This window comes from Schistocerca serialis, chromosome 1 (assembly GCF_023864345.2).
Source record: "Schistocerca serialis cubense isolate TAMUIC-IGC-003099 chromosome 1, iqSchSeri2.2, whole genome shotgun sequence".
Classification (NCBI taxonomy): domain Eukaryota; kingdom Metazoa; phylum Arthropoda; class Insecta; order Orthoptera; family Acrididae; genus Schistocerca; species Schistocerca serialis.
In genome coordinates, this window is record NC_064638.1 from 175,740,208 (window position 1) to 175,762,991 (window position 22,784).

At 46.1% G+C, this 22,784-nt stretch overlaps 1 non-coding gene across 1 annotated transcript; it reads right to left on the reverse strand.

Moving 5' to 3' along the window:
- Nucleotides 1–12,403: 12,403 nt before the first annotated feature.
- On the reverse strand, nucleotides 12,404–12,478 carry Trnal-caa (transfer RNA leucine (anticodon CAA)). Its single transcript has one exon. It is a non-coding gene; the product is annotated as a tRNA-Leu (tRNA).
- Nucleotides 12,479–22,784: the final 10,306 nt, after the last annotated feature.

Consider the following 22,784-nt stretch of genomic DNA (forward strand, 5'->3'; position numbering starts at 1 on the left):
TACTGCCAACTGACAATTTCCAATGGTATGAATTCGGCGACTGGGTGCTGAAAAACCAAAATGTATTTCATAATTTTGCGAGAAATGTCGTTTTCAGTGATGGGGTGCATTTTCAGTGAGACAGCTGTGTTAAAAAGCGTAACTGTCAGATTTCGGGCGATGACTACCCTCGCATAACACTTGAAACTGCCGATGCATACACATTTGAGCCTTTTTTTTTTGCTGCGGATTTTGGGCGGGCGGAGTGACTGAACCTTACTTTTTCGGGAATGCTGCAGATGATGAAGTGGTGGTGAATAGTATACGTTATAGCAACATGATAAGTGAGTTTCATCAACACCAGCTGGAGAGGGTGAACCACAAAAGTAAATGGTTCCTGCAAGTAGGCGCCGCCTGTCTCTCTGCGGACATATCACCGTAGTCTTACAGGAGAAATTTCTAGGACCTGTCATCTCGCACCACAGAGACCAGAATAGGCCACCAAGATCTAGCCACATGACGCCGTTTGGATATCTCTTCGGCGTCAGAAAGCCGAGAACAGTTCCTTAATTAAAGGACTAAATTGAGCGCATCATTGCCGAAAACGATTAGATATCTACGAGAAGTAAATAATATTTTATAAAAAAGCAAGAGTTATTAACAAACTTTGGGTGTACTTTCATCCGACATTCTTCTAATGATCAAGATGGTAATGTTAATAGTAATAGAAGCATTAGTAGTAGTGGTAATAATAGTAGTAACAATATGTGAATATAAAAAACTGAAGTACCGTTTTTAAATATTAATTGTATCAGGGTACCAATGAAACTTATATAATTGTAAGACATTTTACCATAAATGTGCTCAAAGAATCGTGCGTGCATAGTCGGTAGGAGAGATAAAAGGAAACAGCCATATACAAATCAGAAAAGTTTTTCTCTGTCTGTTACAGTGGTACCTCCTTCTACACTGCTCACCGATCAGGTGTTAGGCCAGAAATGACAAATGAAAGTAACAAAGTTTCATGACAGCATATTCCAGGGACATCCACGTTTAAATGTTTCAGTAATACACGCATACACTGCTACAGGCGATAGGGTCTTGATGTTGTCAGCACCGGAAGACAAAATATCGTAGTAAATAAGCCTTCGGAGGCAAAACAGAGTGCATATAACGTTGTTTAGTGGCGTCGTTTTTTCGCTTAATTTAGTCGAGAAGTGAAGGGAACTAATTTTCTTTTCATTAGCCACCGTTACCACAGGATCTGATGAAAGCTCCAGTTTTTATTTAGACCTCCGGCGTTACAATTGTACAGTCGAAACTGGTGAGGTCACTATCTTTACCACAGTTGACGATTAGCTATCATTCGAAGGCGGTGTCTTTTTTTAAATAATCCTGTTGCAGCCAAAAACATCTCGCCCTTAGATTCATCACATCCACTACCATACCCATTATTATTTCGTAATGGAGATGGCTCTTGCCGTGTTAATACACCAAATAGGTCCACTGCGAGAGAGCCAGTTCCTTTGTTGAAATATCCATTTTATCTCCTTTCAGTTGGACATGATTTTAGCCTTTTACTTCAATCATGTAAATTTTTTGTAGTGGATTGTTTACATGTATGTGCGTATTGAAAGTACGAGACTTCATTTCACAAGGCAAAATCGGTCTCTTCTAAGGTCCGAAATTTATAATAACGTATGTGATCATTTAAAACCAAGCCTGAATAATACTGTAAATATCTGAAGAACTGTTATTTTGACATCATGATTTCATGGCGCTCTGAGTGTTGTAATGTATCCTTTGTCTGGCAGCAAAGAGCAAATGAAAATGGCAGAGATAATCTGTTCAACATTATACAGTGCATAAGTAAAGGTTTGCCGTCCAAAGGACGCGTTACAAATGCGATGGCATGACCTACGGGCTTTAAATTCACACATCAAATTATTAATTAATCTGTTAATTACTGACTTGTTCTCCTTAAAAATAAAATAGCCACCGCTTTACTGATTGATGAATGTATCAGGCCGTTGGATGTAGCTAAACGTACCATTGTTCGAGAAGTGATTTTACAGTAAAAAGCCTTAATTTAGTTTCCACCTGAAGTATGGTAATAATTCTCATTCGGACTTCGTATAAAAAGATGCAAGTTTGGTCTGAAATTAAATGCTTAAACAGCAAGGCGCGGCACGTGATAGGTCTGGTGGTTATCGAACAATGTACGTTGCCTTGCCGTGAAAAATTTTCTAGCACAGCAGATGTACAACTTTATTACTGTTATTATTATTATTATCATCGTATCAGAAACAAACATATTGTATACATAGTTATACTATATCGCTTTTGTCCAAAACTTGGCCAGTTCAATGCATTTTTCTGCTCATGGACGAAAATCATCTTCTGTGCACGAGTCTGGATACAGGCTGCATTGAAACATATGATGAACAGTCTGGCACTCTCCACAGTCGCACTCAATATCATCTTAATCAGTGAAGCCCCATCTTGTCGGATTAACCTTTGATTTGCCAACTCCAGATCTCAGTCCTCTTCAGGGACTTCCAAAGCGTCAATTTCTCATCATAGTGAGAAGGCAGGATCTCTGAATCCATTCCAATTAGGAGGAAGATAGGTAGTAGTCCCCCCCCCCCCCTCGCAGTTGCAACCTCGTTTTTTTCAGCAGATGTTCCAAGTTCCCGTCGATGTTCGTAGGAAATGCCCCCTTGACGCCAGTTCATTCCCATACAATTCCCATAAAATGCGTTCTCTCCTGCTTCACTTTCTTTCTTTCCTCATTCGCCGCTGCTTCTCTTCGATAAGGATGTGGGGCTATTGTTGCGAGATGGAAAGGCCATTCGACTGGGATGGATGTCAAGCAACCTGTTATGATTCTGCAAGGTATCTTTGAGAGCTTTGAGAGCTATCTCCATGTGTTTGTCATGTGTCGAATTGTACCAAACAGGACATGCTAATTCTGCCGATGCATAGAATTGTGGCGTTGCAGAGGTTCGTAGAGTTTCAGGTTTACTATCCCACTGTGATCCGGCCAGTTTCCGTATAAGTTTGTTCCTGGTGAAAACTTTTGACTTATGATAGAAATCTATAGGGACTACATTGATTGTAGGCACGGTTGCAAATAATTAATTACTATTCAGTCTAAATCAAATTACAAGATTGCTACACGTATCTACGAAAATCTCAGCAGAAAGAACAAGAGAAAGTAAAAAAAGTTAAACGGGATGGAGTCTTTCCCACAGTAAATCTCTCTACCGTTTTAGCAAATGATAGTAGCTTCTCCTTACATATCAACATAGTTATCAAAACTGTTAAATGTAATAGGTTATCATTCCCGTTACTTAGTTATCACAATATAAACGTTTTTATCTTAAATTTGTACAAATGCATTTCATTATGTCAGCAAGATAAAATTAAAAAAAAAAAATCGTATCATTTCACTTTGAATGCTTTAGTGTTTACGCAAGTCTAAGAATCTGCAGACGAATAAATTCGGACGCTATGGCCACACAAATGAAGAATAAATTCCAATTGTTTATATAAAAAATTTGACTTTTATTATTTTATAAACACAACTGGTCGAATTTCAAGCATAGCCTATATTGGTTGTAGTAACAACACTTCATTTAACTTCGAACGATTCATTTTATAGCTACAGGAGCAGCAAACATTACCATTCTTAAAACACAACACAATAATACGTTCTTCTGAATGCGTCATTGATTAACATCGGGTAAGATTACATATAAACGGATAGCTAGTACTTTACATATGCTTTTCAAAGCACTTCTACTTCTTATTCTGCATGTGACTTTGATACTCTTCTAATGTGTAGAAAAGGTTTTGTACGAGTAGAAAGAAATTCTGAGGCTGAAACTCGAAGTTCGTTGTGCGAAGAGTCATAACACTACTTGGGAGTGTGCTGGCTAATATTAATCTTAGATACTGCGGCCTCCTCTAATAGAGAGCTGTTCCGTGACTGATGATGTAAAGTGTTCTTTGTTTCTAGTATTACACTGATGAAAATCGGAATATATTCTGGGATGCAATCTTTCAACGACATCTATAGCCGAATATTATGGCCAGCACACCATACTTTGAAAACAGGCCACCGGATGATTCCTTGTATTTAGCTCCACAGATAATTGCTATAGAGCGTTTTTGAAGAATCGGTAGTTTATTGAGATTTACTTTGGTTGCTGCCCCCCAAATATCGGTCCCATAGGTCAGGTGTGAGGAAAATAAAAGATAGCATGCGGTGCTTAGGACAATCGTATCTTTGCAATACTTGTTAATCATATTCTGTAAATTGTTACACTTGCGTGTAACGGATAAAAGACATCTTGTAGTACACCATGAGTTGCTCTGAAAAACATTTTTTTCCTGTCAGACCAGCATTCTGGCATGTAGCACATTGTCTGTTACATATGACAGCACGGACTTACAAACAAATGCATGCATATCGATGGCGATATCATCAGAACACTTAGTATACACTAAAGATCACTTATATACTGTGCAAGTCTACGTCAGACGCCGGCCGGAGTGGCCGTGCGGTTCTGGGCGCTACAGTCTGGAGCCGAGCGACCGCTACGGTCGGAGGTTCGAATCCTGCCTCGGGCATGGATGTGTGTGATGTCCTTAGGTTAGTTAGGTTTAATTAGTTTTAAGTTCTAGGCGACTGATGACCTCAGAAGTTACGTCGCATAGTGCTCAGAGCCATAAGCTACGTCAGACAAAGTATCTGAGAAGCATAAAATCTTTATAATGATTGAAAATGATGCTTGTCTAAAAACATAGAACCCCATGATAAAACCCAATCCGTTATCTATCAAACCTCTGTCGATAGTTGTATGTACTTGTCGTAAATGGAAAAAGTTAACGGGCGTACGTCCCTGGAGGCGTTGGATCTGCTGTAACAGAAAGAAAACATGGAACTGCTGGTCACACAAAATGTTCCATAGTACGTATATCTAATTACCTCTGAGAATTCTCCCGATGAGAATTTGCACGATGTTTTGAGAGGCGAACAGGCTTCCAAAGAAAGCAAAGTGTGCGAATTACGGCGTTTCGTAATCGCTTTCAGCCCCGGACGAGGCCTCTCAAAGTGTGTTAATGCTATGAGAGAGGAAATGAGAAACTAACGTCAGCAAGGACAATACCAATGACATGATCTTTATGTACATTTCATTTTCGTGTATTCTCGTATATTAAATGCACAGCAACAGACAGAATGAAACCATAGATCCTAATAATACCGTCTCTGTACTTCCTATGTGTGTCCGTGACACACATTGCACAGAAACAAAACGCTTCTGTTACGTACTCCTTTCTGCTTGCACTACAAAAATAGACCTGAACGTTCCTTGTACTCTGTGTACAAATCTTAACGTGACTATCCCCGTCAGAAACATGAGTAGAACGTCAGATCAGACCATACACAAATAAAACATCAGGCGCACATATCCAATACATCAACGTAACTAATGAAAATATACAAACCCCATACACCATGCGCTACCCCACGGTATGGTAATGTGGTGGGAGAAGGCAATGCTGTGGGGAAAGTCAAAGTGCTGTGTACACCAGGAGCAGGTCATGACGGCGCTCGATTCACAGTCGGAAGCGTTGCACATGTCAACTGCAGCGTAGTTGATGTTCAACACATTGCGGAATGACAGAGGCGTCTCCTGTGTCACGTATCCAGACGATCTCTATGCATAGCAAAGCGTAGATTGACGTAGTAGTGAACAAGGCTGGTTATATATGAAAGGATGCGACCCAAAAATGAAGAGTCTGTCATGCAGATTGACTGCATCATTCGCATCACAACTTATATACGCCTCCATGAGGCGCGCAAATAGTTTATATTGGCGAACGAAGCATACGTCCAGAGACTGGCACTACTTTGCAGCTTTCGGTGGTATTGTCACTTTCTGCGTCTGTACATCCTTTTGCCGAAGATTTTGGTTGGAAAACTTGTGTCGGTTTTACCTGACCACGAATACAGCTACAAAATGTCGGGACCCATTACATCCGTTTCCAATACCTTCGGCATTCAAGACAAAACAAGTGTTGTAGACGTCGCTCCATTTGGTAGTTTCTTGCGTTGTACCGTTTGGGACAAGCGTTTTTCAAACTTTCCAGCCGATTGGTGAAAGCAAATACGTAATTTCTTTGCAAGGTATCCTGACGTGGACAAAACCACTTGAACTGTATAAGAGTGCCGACTACATGCAACAGATTCCACAGCGGCCACAGTTGTGTTCTTAGTCACTGATAGTGTCCGGTTTGCTGTGAGTTCGTACTCAAATCGACTTTGGTTGTAAATGAGCACTATGTCGGCATCAGTATCAGTAATGTAATCCGTCACCTTTCGCACAAACTACAGTGTCCTCGTTCCCACGGTAGTGTCCATAGTAATATCCCACACTGTAACGAACCGTGTGATCTTGGGTGAAGTTACTTTATAGCGGCGTTTGGAGTGATGAAGGACATAGGTCTTGGCCTTAAGATTAGGGGTGACTAGAGCGATAGCTGCTTGCTTCGGCAACGTCTTTAAAAGCCAATAGTGAATAGGGAGTCCCATGTGACGCGCCTCCTGGAATTTGGTATTCATACGTTCGTAAATTCTTCCTTCCCTGTGTTCCAAAGTACCGCCTGATTCAAAAGGTGTAACAATTTGCCGCACCATCTTCAGTGCTGCCTTGTGTTTGAGTGCAGTCGCTGCTACAGATTTTCACGAAACCTTTATACTGTCATAAATCCTCTGCCTACTTAATGGTGTGAACTGATTGTGAATGCTTGTATGTTCACACTACGGGGACGTGATGGTTTATAGGAACTGGAAATGGTTGCCATGTTTTGCACTGGCGATGTCTCTGTCATACTATCACTTGCACGACCGTCACTACCACACAGTAACATCTGTCCTTCCAACATGATAGCACATCCTTCAACATGTTGCTCCAACAGGTTCGACAACTCCCGTGCAATACATCTGTCAGTGTAGGTTCTAGATGTGTCGTGTGGTGTGTGGTGTCACCGCCAGACACCACACTTGCTAGGTGGTAGCTTAAATCGGCCGCGGTCCATTTAGTACATGTCGGACCCGCGTGTCGCCACTGTGTGATCGCAGACCTAGCGCCACCACAAGGCAGGTCTCGAGAGACGATATAGCACTCGCCCCAGTTGTACGAGGAGATTGCTAGCGACCATACGGACGAAGCCTTCCTCTCATTTGCCGAGAGCCAGTTAGAATAGCCTTCTGCTAAGTCCATGGCTACGACCTAGCAAGGCGCCATTAGCCTTACCTACTTTGAGAGTTATAGTATAAATGTCTCAAGAAGAATGCTGTAGTCATCAAATAATAAAGTTAAGTATAAAGCAGCTACTTACTTTTCTTGCTACCATTCAATAGTTATCCTGTTCCAGAATTGACGCCCGTCGGCGTGAGTGTGTACGCGTGCCTTTCTATCGGCTACCCGTCACTGTGGACTGGCTGCCTTGTCAGTCCACTTCATTGGCGACGAGTCTACAAAGGATCTTGTGTTTTGCTTTGCCCTAATTTATTTGTGTCATGGCTTCGCCAGATGTACTGTCCGAATTTTATCGCTTGCAGAATCAGCAGACGCAGGCGTTATTGGATGCCCTTGGACAGCTCGTCCAGGGTCAACGTGCGCTGCACACCGATGCGGCCGCCGCCGCTTCACCGCTACCGCAGCCACAACCTGCCGTTGCACCGCCTTTTAGGCACTACGACCCGAACCAGGAGACGTGGCAGGAATGGTCCCGACAGTTCGCCTTCCACCTCGCCGCCTACAGAATTCAAGGTAATGAGCGGCAGCCGTTTTTGCTTTCTTGTGTCGGTGTGTCCACATACCGTGTGATAGTGAAATTGTTTCCCCGACGCGACGTAGCAACTCTGTCCTACGAGGAAATTTTGTCTGCTTTAGATGCCTATTTCAAAGAAACAGTTAATGTGGTTGCCAAACGGTATACGTTTTTTCGTACAAAACGTACGGCCGGTCAAACTAATAGGGAGTGGGTAGCAACATTGCAAGGACTTACTAGGGACTGTGCCTTTGAATGTGACTGTGGTCTTTCTTATTCAGATACAATGGTGCGTGATGCAATTGCACAGAACGTTTCTGATGTTCGCATACGGGAGCAAATTTTGAAACTAGTTAATCCCTCCCTTCAACAAGTGATAGACATATTGGATAGACAGGACACACTTGACTGTGCTCAGGAATCTTTTGAAACTTCGCCAGCTGTGTGTAACATTAACCGGCCCGCCGGGCGCTCTCGAGCTGCGCGGCCCGGTCAACTGCCCTCGCATACGTCCGCACAGCTGCCGCCGCGCGCTAAGCCAGGTGTGCCGCGCCAGCACACAAATGCAGTGAAATCATGCCCGCGGTGTGCTACTAGACATTCGCGTGAACATTGCCCGTAACGCCAAGCTATTTGCTTTTTCTGTAATAAGAAAGGACATGTTCAAAGTGTTTGCCAGAAAAAGCTCCGTTCAGACAATCACAACCAGTCCAGGCCCTTTGCTTCGCGCCGGAATCGAACCAAGGACACTCAGGCTCGTGGACCTTCGCCCATGGACATTCATGTCGTTAATTCCACTTCGTCCAGTGACACTTTCTCTAACAGTGCCTGTGTTCGTCCCACAAAAACTGTGCGTCGACGTCGCCGGAAATCACGTCAATTAGCAAGTAATTCTGTACCAGTGTCTGTTCAAATTGCACAAAACAGTCGCTCTTGTCGTCAGCAGAACAATAAACTTTTTGTGGACTTAGACTTTGAAGGCAAAGTGATACCATTCCAGCTCGATACCGGAGCTGCAGTTTCATTGCTCAATCACGACACATACAAACAACTGGGCAAACCTCCGTTGCGTTCCGCAAATGTTAAGCTAACCACATATTCAGGACAGACAATACCTGTGTTAGGACAGTGCAGCCTTCTTGCCACATACAAGGGACAAACAAAACTGGTGTCATTTTACGTTCTTCGTTCTTCTACGGCAGTGAACTTGTTTGGGTTTAGATTTATTTCAGTTGTTTAACATGTCTATTGTAAATCAGGTCCTCTCAGTGAATCAGACTGTGCCTTCAGACAGTGTTCCTCGCTTATGTGACGAATTTGCAGACTATTTGGCACCAGGCTTAGGTTGCGCTAAAAACTATGCAGCACATTTGGAACTGAACGTAAACGCGCAACCGAAATTTTTCAGAGCGCGCAATGTTCCTCACGCATTGCGTGATGAGGTCGCAAGAACATTAAACGATTTAGCATCACCAGGTGTGAGTGAATGTGCGCAATGCCTCTTCCATTTCAGCTCCGCTTCATCGCTTACGCCGTACAGGTGTTCCGTTCGTCTGGACGACGGAATGCGAACGCGCCTTTCGCCAGTTGAAATCGGCGTTGCTTTCTACTACTTGCCTTACGCCATTCGATCCCCAGAAACCCCTTTTGTTGATGGTAGATGCATCGGATTTCGGGATCGGTGCTGTGCTTGCGCACAAAGTTGGCTCGCATGATCGCCCTATTGCCTTTGCGTCCAAATTGCTCTCGTCTGCGCAAAGAAATTATTCACAGATAGAGAAAGAAGCTTTGGCTCTCGTGTTTGGTGTTACTAAGTTCCATGATTTCTTGTATGGTCATCACTTCACCATCATCACAGACCACAAACCTTTGACATCGCTTTTTCATCCGACCAAGCCTGTACCTCCGCGTACAGCGCAGAAATTCATTCGCTGGTCTATTTTCCTCTCGCAGTACCGCTACGATATCTTGTATCGGTCCACTGCTAAGCACGGAAACGCCGATGCGTTGTCCCGTTTGCCTGTTGCTGAGGGTAAAGCATTCGATTCTTCCGACCTTGCTTGCATGTTCATTGATTCGGAAACCGATGAAGTGGTCGAATCGTTTCCGATTGATTTTCGTCGTGTAGCTACAGCCACAGCTGCTGACCCTGTCCTTGCTACTGTTTTGCGTTTTGTTGTTACGCAATGGCCTTTGTCAAAGTCTCGGATCGAGGATCCGTTGGTTCGCCGATTTTTTGCTCACAAGGAGAGACTTTTTGTTCGACGTGGTGTTTTGTTGTTGCGTTCTGATAATGATCAGTCCAGAGGCGTGATCCCACGTTCGTTACAGTCCTCTGTTTTACGGCTTCTTCACCAAGGACATTGGGGTATAGTGCGAACGAAACAACTTGCTCGTCAGCACTGTACTTGGTTCGGAATCGATGCTGCGATTACAAATATGTGTTCTTCTTGCATGGCGTGTGCCGAACAACAATCCGCACCGCCGCGGAAAGTCTTTGCATGGCCAAAAGCCACTTCCCCTTGGCAACGCTTGCACATTGATTTTGCTGGTCCATTCTGGAATGCTCGATGGTTGGTTCTGGTCGATGCCTTCAGTAATTTTCCTTTTGTTGTCCGGATGTCTTCCACGACGTCCTCCGCCACCATCCAAGCGTTGTCTGCTATCTTTTGCATTGAAGGTCTTTCGCAGACTATTGTTTCCGACAATGGCCCACAATTCATGTCCGCAGAATTTCAGTCATTCTGCCAGGTCAATGGTATTCAACATCTGACATCCGCGCCGTTTTCGCCTCAGTCAAACGGTGCCGCTGAACGATTGGTCCGGACTTTCAAGTCACAGATGTTGAAATTGAAAGAGTCGCATTCTCGGGAGGACGAATTGTTGCTCTTTTTGTCTTCGTATCGCTCTCAGCCCCGAGATGGTCGCTCGCCGGCTGAGTTGCTCCACGGTCGTCCTCATCGCACCTTGATGTCTTTGCTGCATCCGCCGCATCAGGTTCCTGTGCAGCGGCAGACTCCTGCTTTTGCTCCAGGCGACGTTGTATTTTATCGCAACTATCGCGGTTCACGGCGTTGGCTCGCAGGGCGCATTCTTCGCTGCCTCGGCCGCGCTATGTATTTGGTTTTGGGGGCCTCTGGTGAGGTGCGTCGGCATCTCAATCAGCTGCGCCTCTGTCGTCGCACGGGTTCTGCCGCTCCCCGTCTGCTTTCAGCAACGGTGCCGTCCGGTCAGCGCCCTGGGGACCCATCTACTGGCTCGCCTCATCCCCAGGTGTTACCGACGATGCCTTCCCATTTGCCCCATGGCGACGCGCCGCCGCAGCCGCAGCCGCAGCCGCCGCCGCCGCCGCCGCCGCCGCCGCCTGTTCTCCCGCCGGCGCCGCCCGCATTAGACGCTTCGCTGCAGCCGCCAAGCGCCTCCCAGGGTCACGCGCCGCCGATCGCTTCCCGTGACCAGCTGTCCTCCGCCATGGAACTCCCGACCGCTCCGGACCACATGACGTCATCGCGCGTCGGCTACCCCGACGCAATGGAGTTCGACACTTCGGCCCCTCATGTTTCTTTACGGGCGCATACACCGCATGTTGACGTGCACCCTGGACTAGCTTTTCAGGCGTTTCCTAGCTCCCCTCGGACCGAATGGCCGGGTGCGGGTGGCACAGCCTCGCCTGTTGTTAGGCTCCCCACCTCGTCGCATACGTCAACATGGGGTCCTCCCCACGGCGGGCGGAAGCCTTATCTCACGACCGTTCGCCGATTTGCGGGGGAGGAATGTGGTGTCACCGCCAGACACCACACTTGCTAGGTGGTAGCTTAAATCGGCCGCGGTCCATTTAGTACATGTCGGACCCGCGTGTCGCCACTGTGTGATCGCAGACCTAGCGCCACCACAAGGCAGGTCTCGAGAGACGATATAGCACTCGCCCCAGTTGTACGAGGAGATTGCTAGCGACCATACGGACGAAGCCTTCCTCTCATTTGCCGAGAGCCAGTTAGAATAGCCTTCTGCTAAGTCCATGGCTACGACCTAGCAAGGCGCCATTAGCCTTACCTACTTTGAGAGTTATAGTATAAATGTCTCAAGAAGAATGCTGTAGTCATCAAATAATAAAGTTAAGTATAAAGCAGCTACGTACTTTTCTTGCTACCATTCAATAGTTATCCTGTTCCAGAATTGACGCCCGTCGGCGTGAGTGTGTACGCGTGCCTTTCTATCGGCTACCCGTCACTGTGGACTGGCTGCCTTGTCAGTCCACTTCATGGTGGATACATCTGTGTCATCACCGTCATTACCATTTTTACCATAGCAAGGGGATTACACGTCATTTCAGTAATCTCACGACCAAACGTTGTATTCACAAGACCGATGTTAAACCGTTTAACAGGACGGGGTCCTGACTCACTGTTCACTGCTAACGCCCTCTGCGAGTAAGTGTCACTACCGTACGACACGCGCCCCATCTGCCACGCATGCGCCTTCTCGCATGACCTTGCAACACAAGTCAGATACATTGTCTGTTTGTCCGTATAGAGCTGCAAGTATTCCTGGTGAGAAACTTCCTGGCAGATTAAAACTATGTGTCGGACCGAGACTCGAACTCGGGACCTTTGCCTTTTGTGGGCAAGTGCTCTACCAACTGAGCTACCCAAGCACGACTCACGACCCGTCCTCACAGCCCTAATTCCGCCAGTTCCTCGTCTCCTACCTTCCAAACTTCGCAGAAGCTCTCCTGCATACCTTGCAGAACTAGCACTCCTGGAAGAAATGAGCCGGCCAGGGTGTCCGAGCGGTTCTAGGCGCTACAGTCTGTAACCGCGCGACCGCTACGCTCACAGGTTCGAATCGTCCCTCGGGCGTGGATGTCTGTGATGTCCTTAGGTTAGTTAGGTTTAAGTAGTTCTAAATTCTAGGGGACTGATGACGTCAGAAGTTAAGTCCAATAGTGCTCAGAGCCATTTGAACCATTTTAAGAAATGATATTGCGGAGACATAGCTTAGCCACAGCCTGGGGGATGTTTCCAGAATGAAATTTTCACTCTGCAGCGGAGTGTGCGCTGAAGTGAAACTTCGTGGCATATTAAAACTGTGTGCCGCAGCGAGATTCGAACTCGGGAATTTGCCCGCGAAAGGCAAGTTCCCTAGAACTTAGAACTACTTAAACCTGACTAACCTAAGGACAACACCCACATCCATGCCCGAGGCAGGATTCGAACCTGCAACTGTAGCAGTCACGAGGTTCCGGACTGAAGCGCCTAGAACCGCTCGGCCACATCGGCCGGCTCATTTCAGTTGCATTGCATCGCTTGTGCCGCAGGAATGTCCCCTTTGTTTGGACAGATGAGTGCCAAGAAGCTTTTCAAAAACTTAAAAGATGCATCGATGCTTGGTTCACTTTGCTCGCCATAAACCAGTTATGTAGCAAGTTACGGAATCGGTGCAGTGCTTTGACACAGAATTGTTGATAAAGACAGGCATATTGCTTTTCCATCAAAAGTGTTGTCCAAAGCTCTGTGTAACCGTTCATAGAAAGAGAGAGAGGCATTGACTATGTGTACTGTGTCACCAAATTCCACCACTGTTTGTATGGCAGAAAATTCTACTTAGTGATGGATTACAAGCCATTGCAGTCCTTATTTCATCCGATGAAGCCGGTTCTCTTACGAACTGCCCAGAAATTGCAAAGATGGGCTTTGTTGTTGTCTCAATATCAGTACGAGACTGTGTATCGCCCGAGCGCTCAACATGGTAATGCGGATGCACTTCTTTCTATTGGCCCTGATTACAGACTTTGACGCTTCTGCTGCATCTTGTTGTCACATCGATGCTCAAGGTTCTGAACTATCCTTCCCGAGAGCCAATTGCACGCTGACCGACCCCTCTCGAGGACGACAACGCGACAGCAGCAACGGCCCCTATGCGAAGAGGAAATAAGCGCCGCGCCCGACTAGTCGGGACCCAGTTCTACAGCCTCTTCAAGACTAGCAACTTGGATAGAAGCGTCAACTCTAATACTTGCTTGTACTGTCTATGTAAAATGGAAGTTGTTATAATGAAGAGATTTTTTTGTTTAGTTTGCCGCCATTTGCTTGCGACAAATCTCTGTATCACAAAGTTAGCTACTGTATTGTCCAAAGCTCTGTGTAACTGTTCACAGATAGAGAAAGAGGCATTGACTATGTGTACTGTGTCACCAAATTCCACCACTCTTTGTATGGCAGAAAAGTCTACTTAGTGATGGATTACAAGCTATTGCAGTCCTTATTTCATCCGATGAAGCCGGTTCTCTTACGAACTACCCCAACTGATAAGCTCTACTGCCTGGCTGGAATAGCGCCACCATGGATACACAGAACAGTGGCTGCCAACAAGGAGAGACTGAAAGTGGAACAGGACAGCGCCCATCCACTGCACGGACATAATCCACCACAGCAACGGCTGAGATCGAGAAAGAGCGTCCTGAGAACATCCGAGAAGCTCACCATTTCACCAGAGAAGGCAAGGCTGGAGTTCTGGAAGAAGTCGACGCCTCACCTGCAGACGCCAGAATCTGAAGAACTACCACCTGGACACAACGAGAGCTGGCTGGTGTGGAAATCTTTAAACAGATTACGATCAGGAGTTGGACGATTCAAAGACAACCTGAAGAGATGGGGCTTCATAACAGAAGATACGTCCTGTGATTGTGGACAAGAACAAACCACAAGCCACATGCTCCAGTGCCTTTTGTGTCCTACATCCTGCACGAAGATTGATCTCCTGCAAGCCACTCCAAGCGCCTTGGAGGTTGCAAAGTACTGGGCATATGTAATATAAATACAATTTGAGTATATACACTCCTGGAAATGGAAGAAGGAACACATTGACACCGGTGTGTCAGACCCACCATACTTGCTCCGGACACTGCGAGAGGGCTGTACAAGCAATGATCACACGCACGGCACAGCGGACACACCAGGAACCGCGGTGTTGGCCGTCGAATGGCGCTAGCTGCGCAGCATTTGTGCACCGCCGCCGTCAGTGTCAGCCAGTTTGCCGTGGCATACGGAGCTCCATCGCAGTCTTTAACACTGGTAGCATGCCGCGACAGCGTGGACGTGAACCGTATGTGCAGTTAACGGACTTTGAGCGAGGGCGTATAGTGGGCATGCGGGAGGCCGGGTGGACGTACCGCCGAATTGCTCAACACGTGGGGCGTAAGGTCTCCACAGTACATCGATGTTGTCGCCAGTGGTCGGCGGAAGGTGCACGTGCCCGTCGACCTGGGACCGGACCGCAGCGACGCACGGATGCACGCCAAGACCGTAGGATCCTACGCAGTGCCATAGGGGACCGCACCGCCACTTCCCAGGAAATTAGGGACACTGTTGCTCCTGGGGTATCGGCGAGGACCATTCGCAACCGTCTCCATGAAGCTGGGCTACGGTCCCGCACACCGTTAGGCCGTCTTCCGCTCACGCCCCAACATCGTGCAGCCCGCCTCCAGTGGTGTCGCGACAGGCGTGAATGGAGGGACGAATGGAGACGTGTCGTCTTCAGCGATGAGAGTAGCTTCTGCCTTGGTGCCAATGATGGTCGTATGCGTGTTTGGCGCCATGCAGGTGAGCGCCACAATCAGGACTGCATACGACCGAGGCACACAGGGCCAACACCCGGCATCATGGTGTGGGGAGCGATCTCCTACACTGGCCGTACACCACTGGTGATCGTCGAGGGGACACTGAATAGTGCACGGTACATCCAAACCGTCATCGAACCCATCGTTCTACCATTCCTAGACCGGCAAGGGAACTTGCTGTTCCAACAGGACAATGCACGTCCGCATGTATCCCGTGCCACCCAACGTGCTCTAGAAGGTGTAAGTCAACTACCCTGGCCAGCAAGATCTCCGGATCTGTCCCCCATTGAGCATGTTTGGGACTGGATGAAGCGTCGTCTCACGCGGTCTGCACGTCCAGAACGAACGCTGGTCCAACTGAGGCGCCAGGTGGAAATGGCATTGCAAGCCGTTCCACAGGACTACATCCAGCATCTCTACGATCGTCTCCATGGGAGAATAGCAGCCTGCATTGCTGCGAAAGGTGGATATACACTGTACTAGTGCCGACATTGTGTATGCTCTGTTGCCTGTGTCTATGTGCCTGTGGTTCTGTCAGTGTGATCATGTGATGTATCTGACCCCAGGAATGTGTCAATAAAGTTTCCCCTTCCTGGGACAATGAATTCACGGTGTTCTTATTTCAATTTCCAGGAGTGTATATATGTACATATTTATTGATGTGTATGGCTACTGTAAATTTGTATGTTTCTGATTCGAGAATAAATAAAAAATCTACTGTATTTTTCATTTTATAATAAAACTCATTAATACGATTTGTTTGAAAGTTGTCTAGCGAGCCGAGAAAGCAGGTTTCCTAGACACCCGATATTTGACGACTAGGCTGGTTTTAACAGTAATCACCAACGTAACAGTAAATACCCGTGATCTTTCATTTCGCTTCCTACTCCCCTTCTGGCTGCTTCGCTTTTTTATCAGGGTGTGCAGTCTTGTAAATAAAAAGTAAAAATCGTTTGCAACAGCGCTGATCCAAAGTCCCGTATTGTTTAAAGGAGACTTATACCGACAAAAGAAGAGTGCAATTTATAAGGATTACTGGGACAAGCTTCATATTTTGTTTCTGTGATTTTTCTACATGTGCAACACCAAGATGATTCAAAATTATGTGAACAATCTTAATTTTGTTTCGTTCTGTCTTCTAGGTTTGTTAGTATCCATGGCTGATTCAAAATTATGTGAAAAATCGTCATTTTATTTCGTTTTCTGTTCCAGGTTGTTAGTACCCATGGCTGATTGGGGTAGAGAGGAGTGACTGCAAGCTTAATGGAAGTAGTGCAGTCGTCGACAGAAGTAGGGTGACCAACTATTTTTTAAAAGAACATAAAGGAGTTACTTATATCCTTGACAGAAAATAAGGGAGATTAAGAGCACATCGAAATTTCACCAAAAATCAAAGCTTTTTTTGCAAAATATAACTATTTGATTACAAATCGAAAATACTTACACATATTTTGAAACAGATTTTGTCAGTAGTTTTAACATACTCAAACAATTCACTGAGGCATTAAGGAAAATTCATGGCAACTTGCAGTTCAGATTTGATTAGGTTTGTTCTACTTCTGTTTCTTACATCTCTCCACTTATTACTCATAAGAGAAAATACTCTCCTGGTGTGAGCATTACTTCCTGGTATGTTCATAACATAACCTACCAGCAGCACAGTATGACGATATATTGCTGACATTCAAATTATTTGACTTCAGTGAGTTTTTTAACAACCTATGGACATCCACTGCAGTTTCATCTGCTGGTCTATGAAATCCTACAATTTGTTTTGAATTCCACTGAAGGGGTCAAAACATCGTATTACAACTGAAAAAATTTTACTGTTTACGTGACTGGAGGCATCTGTTGCTAAGGAAAAGAACGTGCTACAGTTTTTGGAGTAATTTAAAACTTCCAAATCATCGTTCACACTTATTGGAGTTAATACGTTCATTACAATAATTTCAGCTTTAGTTCGCCCGCAAGATATTTTCTGTGACGCATTAGATTCACTGAACACGTACTTTGAAAGTTTTCTCGCACCGTCCAAGCTTCTATAGCTTAGATTGTGTTGTACTGTGTCGTAGACTATCGAAAGTTCACCAGGAATGGTTTTCACGTCGTCGTTTGCTAGGCCTTTGCTTAGATGAAGAGAGCTAGTTATCTTGAATGAAGTAGTGACGTCATTTGCTTTGCTTTGTGACCTACAAGCAAATACAAGAAGTTAACTCAGAAGAGTGTCAATATTATTTTACGTGCTGAATAGTAAAATATACATTTTTTTAGAATACATACCAATAATTTATTACCTGAAGTGCTGTTCATAATCGTTCTTGCAGTCATGTGGGATGCTAAACTGACGTTTGCAGATTGACCAGTTTGCTTTATAAGCATTTGACCGTGCTTGTCTCATCCAGGAATTTAAAGCTTCCCACTTCGTAGGATATATACATATATACTTTGTTTCCTTTTTTGGTGGCATCTTAGCTTCGTCCTCGCTGCCTATCATAAAATTCCGAACAACGATTCACAGTAAGTGAAACAAAATCACGTCTAACCGTCAAGCGTCGGTTGACCATTTCTAAGACGATAGACATAATGTCGATACAGAATCAGTTGTCTCTGCTATCCAACGTATCAATGAATTCCAACCGCGCCCGCAAAATTTAAATGCTTAAAAAATATTTGTACATAGGTAAAAAAAGTTAAAAGGTGGAGAAAAACGTACGATGAGCCTCAAAATACGGGAGTCGGGAGATTATGGTAAAAATATGTTTAAATACGGGAGATTCCGGGAAATACGGAAGAGTTGGTCACCCTAGACAGAAGTCCGTCGAAGGTTTGCTGAACGATTCTCCGATAGACGGCCACCAACTCGCTTAACAGTTAATCGCGTTTACCAGAAGTTTGTATCAACCGGATCAGTAGCATACAATTATCAAGGAAAAGCGGCACGACCTAGAAAAGCCAGGAGTGAAGTAAACATTGATACAGTGCAGGAGGCCATACTATGGAGTTCATCAAAATCGACGAGACGTTGCAACCTGGAAAAAAGGGTTTTTGCAGAGAACAATGTACCGAATTCCATCCAAGGACCTCGGAATGCGACCATATCACCTACAGATCGTCCAAGGTCGGATTACTCGGCAGAGTACGAGTACGAGTAGAGTACGAGTAGATCCTGTGAGACTCTGGCAGAAATGTCTCGGTTACAGACGGCCATATTTAGGCGAATGATTTGCAGTGACGACGCTACCTTTTCACCAGTAGTCATGTTCACCGTCATAATACAATATTACGGCTACTGACAATCCACATGTCATTCTTGAGCGTGGTTGTGCATCCCCGAAGGTAAATGCGTGGAGTGCCGTAACTGCTATTTGCATATTTGGCTCATATTTCTTTGCGACCCCAATTACTTGCAATATGATTACTCGCAAATGCTGTAAACCTTTGTCATTGATAACATACCCTTACATCTTAGACGAGAATAGTATTTCCACTCGTGTTTATCTTGATCATACGTTCACAACCGTTGGATTGGTCGAGACGGACTGTTATTATGATTTCCCCCCCCACCCCCCCCCCCCCCCATCTCCTCTCCCCTGTCGCCGGATCTCACACCTCTGTGAGTTGCCGGCCGGTGTGGCCGTGCGGTTCTAGGCGCTTCAGTCTGGAACCGCTGTACCGCTACGGCCGCAGGTTCGAATCCTGCCTCGGGCATGGATGTGTGTGATGTCCTTAGGTTAGTTAGGTTTAAGTAGTTCTAAGTTCTAGGGGACTGATGACCTCAGCAGTTAAGTCCCATAGTGCTCAGAGCCATTTGAACCTCTGTGAGTTATGGTAAGTGGAAAATTAGCGTTTGGCCTCATTGGCTGGGAGTCCCCTTACGGGGGCAGGTGCGGCCGCCTTGGTGCAGGTCTTATTAGAGTCGAGGCCACATTGGGCGACCTGCGCGCCCGATAGGGATGATATGATGATGAAGACAACACAACACCCAGTCCCTGAGCGGAGAAAATCCCCGAGCCAGCCGGGAATCGAACCCTGGCACGTAGGACGGAAATCCGTCATGCTGACCACTCAGCTATCTTATTTTCCTTTTTTTCCCTTTTTTTTCCTTTTGTTCTTTGTGGATCGTTGTGTTTGGTCGTTGCGGACGTCACATGACTTCCGGTCAAGTTCATTTTGTTGATCTTTCCACTCAGTTTTTTTTATTACAGAAGCCAACCAGCTCTCTGGCCGATCACGCTGAGCTACCGTGCCGGCGCTATCGGGGCGGACTGTAACTTCTGGTTTGGGGTACGATTAAGGAGCGCTCGTGTAGCACAAAAGTGAGAGACTCTAGGACACAATAAAAGATGTGATAGGCAACATTTCCCCAGAAATGTATGTTCTGGCACTATATTGTACTGTTGAACGTTGATTTAAGTCCATTAAACGTGCTGGTGGTCAGGTTGAGACACTGTATAGCGAAAACTCTGAGTGGTTTCTTTCATATGATATTCACACAATTTTGACTCGCCCGGTACACCTTCACTGTTACGTTTTTTTTTTTTTGTGTGTCAAACGTCGCATCCAATCTAATGTGAGAGGAGGGCGGTGCGTACCAAGTAGTGGCGGACGGGCGTCTGCGGCAACCCAGTGTGGAGTTCTGTGGCACTGCAGCTGAGGGCTGCGGCGGCCGCAGAGTACTCGTGGCCGAGGGTTGAGAGTTGAGGGCTGAGGACGGCGACTCGGACACTCGTGGACGAGGTCGCGGAGCTGCCGCGGAACAATGGTCTCGTAATGGCGGCCAGAGACAAAAGCCCGGGCGGCCGGGGCCGGCGAGCACTGGGGCTAGTCCGGACCGGCCCGGCTCAGCGCGGGGGTGCGGCGCTGCCGCCCCCGGCGCCGCCTCCCTCCCCCACAACTGGTGGCCGATAAGGCGCGCGGCGCGGCGCGGCGCGGCGCGCTGTCCTTTGGCGGCAAAGGTCGCGGGTTCAAGGCCGGGAGCGGGACTTGGCAGCCCGGCCCGGGGCAGCTGCCTCTCCGGTCTCGCGGCTGCACTCTTCTGCTGACAATCTGGACTCGTTTCTGTGCGTGCAACAACTTTCTTTAACAATGGGAAATCCAGGATGGAATAATGGCAATATAACGCAAGGGGTAGTTTGCTACTCGCCATATAGTGGGGATACTGAGTACAGACAGACATAACAAAAATATTGTTAAAAAACATTCAGAAGTGAAGATCGGACAAAATACTTTTTATTGAAGACAACTGGTTCCAATAGTTTTAGCTGTCATCTTCAGGTTTTAAACACTTTTTTTGTAGCAAAACATTTTCATTCATCTGTGAGCAGTACGTACATGGACAAAGTACTGTGTATTTTTAAATATTTTAGCGATAACAAACGTTTATAATGTGCTGAGTTTTATCCACTTGACATTTTGTGTATGATGTTCAGCGTAAAATGAAAAAAAAAAAAAAGGTTTAAGAGCTCAAGATGACAGCTAAGACTGTTGAATCCGGTTGTCTTGAATAAAAACGTATTTTGTGCGTTCTTGGCTTTTACATGGTTTTTAATAGTTAAAAGAGATCGCCCTTCAGTACTCTCATAATGAGACAATTCAATAACAAAAAGACTGCTAAAAAAGTAAGCTTTCCGCCAAAGCGTCTTCTTCTGAATTCGACAACATACACGCAACTCATACACACATAACCACACTTTCTGGCTGTCGAGGTCAGACTGAGTCCGAATGTGTGTGTGTTTTTCGTCTAACTCAGAGGAAGGCCTTTTGGCGGAAAGCTTGCGTCTTTAGTAGTCTTTCGTTGTGCCTGTCTGCCAGCTAACGTTTCCACTACACGGTGATTAGCAATCTATCCTTTTTATTATACTGGCTAAGACTTTCTCGATTGATTATTCGGACTTTACGTCTGCCTTTACCACAAGATGTGAAATGTCGAATACACAGGGTGTTTCAAAGACAGTGCATCATGTCGACAGTAATAAAATGTTCATTACCACACGTTTTCGGATATGCTTGGTTTCACCTTCAAAATACTGATACACTACTGGCCATTAAAATTGCTACACCATGAAGATGACGTGCTACAGACGCGAAATTTAACCGACAGCAAGAAGATGCTGTGATATGTAAATGATTAGCTTTCCAGAGCATTCACACAAGGTTAGCGCCGGTGGCGACACCTACAACGTGTTGACATGAGGAAACTTTCCAACCGATTTCTCATACACAAACAGGTTGACCAGTGTTGCTTGGTGAAACCTTGTTGTGATGCCTCGTGTAAGGGGGAGGCATGCGTACCATTACGTTTCCGACTTTAATAAAGGTCGGATTGTAGCCTATCGCGATTGCAGTTTATCGTATCGCGACACTGCTGCTGGCGTTGGTAGAGATTCAATGGCTGTTAGCAGAATATGGAATCGGTGGGTTCAGGAGGGTAGTACGTAACGCTGTGCTGGATCCCAACGGCATCGTATCACTAGCAGTCGAGATGACAGGCATCTTATCCGCATGGCTGTAACGGATCGTGCAGCTACGTCTCGATCCCTGAGTCAACAGATGGGGACGTTTGCAAGACAACAACCATCAGCACGAACAGTTCGACGACGTTTGCAGCAGCATGGACTATCAGCTCGGAGACCATGGCTGCGGTTACCCTTGACGCTGCGTCACAGACAGGAGCACCTGCGATGGTGTACTGAACGACGAACCTGGGTGCACGAATGGCAAAACGTCATTTTTTCGGATGAATCCAGGTTCTGTTTACAGCATCATGATGGTCGCATCTGTGTTTGGCGACATCGCGGTGAACGCACACTGGAAGCGTGTATTTGTCATCGCCATACTGGCGTATCACACGGCGTGATGGCAACAGGGTGCCACTGGTTACACGTCTCGGACACCTCTTTTTCGCACTTTGAACAGTGGACGTTACATTTCAGATGTGTTACGACCCGTGGCTCTACCCTTTCATTCGATCCCTGCGAAAGCCTACATTTCAGCAGGATAATGCACGACCGCATGTTGCAGGTCGTGTACGGGCCTTTCTGGATACAGAAAATGTTCGACTGCTGCCCTGGCCAGCACATTCTCCAGGTCTCTCATCAATTGAAAACGTCTGGTCAATAGTGGCCGAGCAACTGGCTCGTCACAATTCGCCAGTCACTACTCTTGATGAACTGTGGTATCGTGTTGAAGCTGTATGGGCAACTGTACCTGTACACGCTATCCAAGCTCTGTTTGACTCAATGCCCAGGCGTAATAATACCGTCATTACGGCCAGAGGTGGTTGTTCTGGGTACAGATTTCTCAGGATGTATGCACCCAAATTGCGTGAAAATGTAATCACATG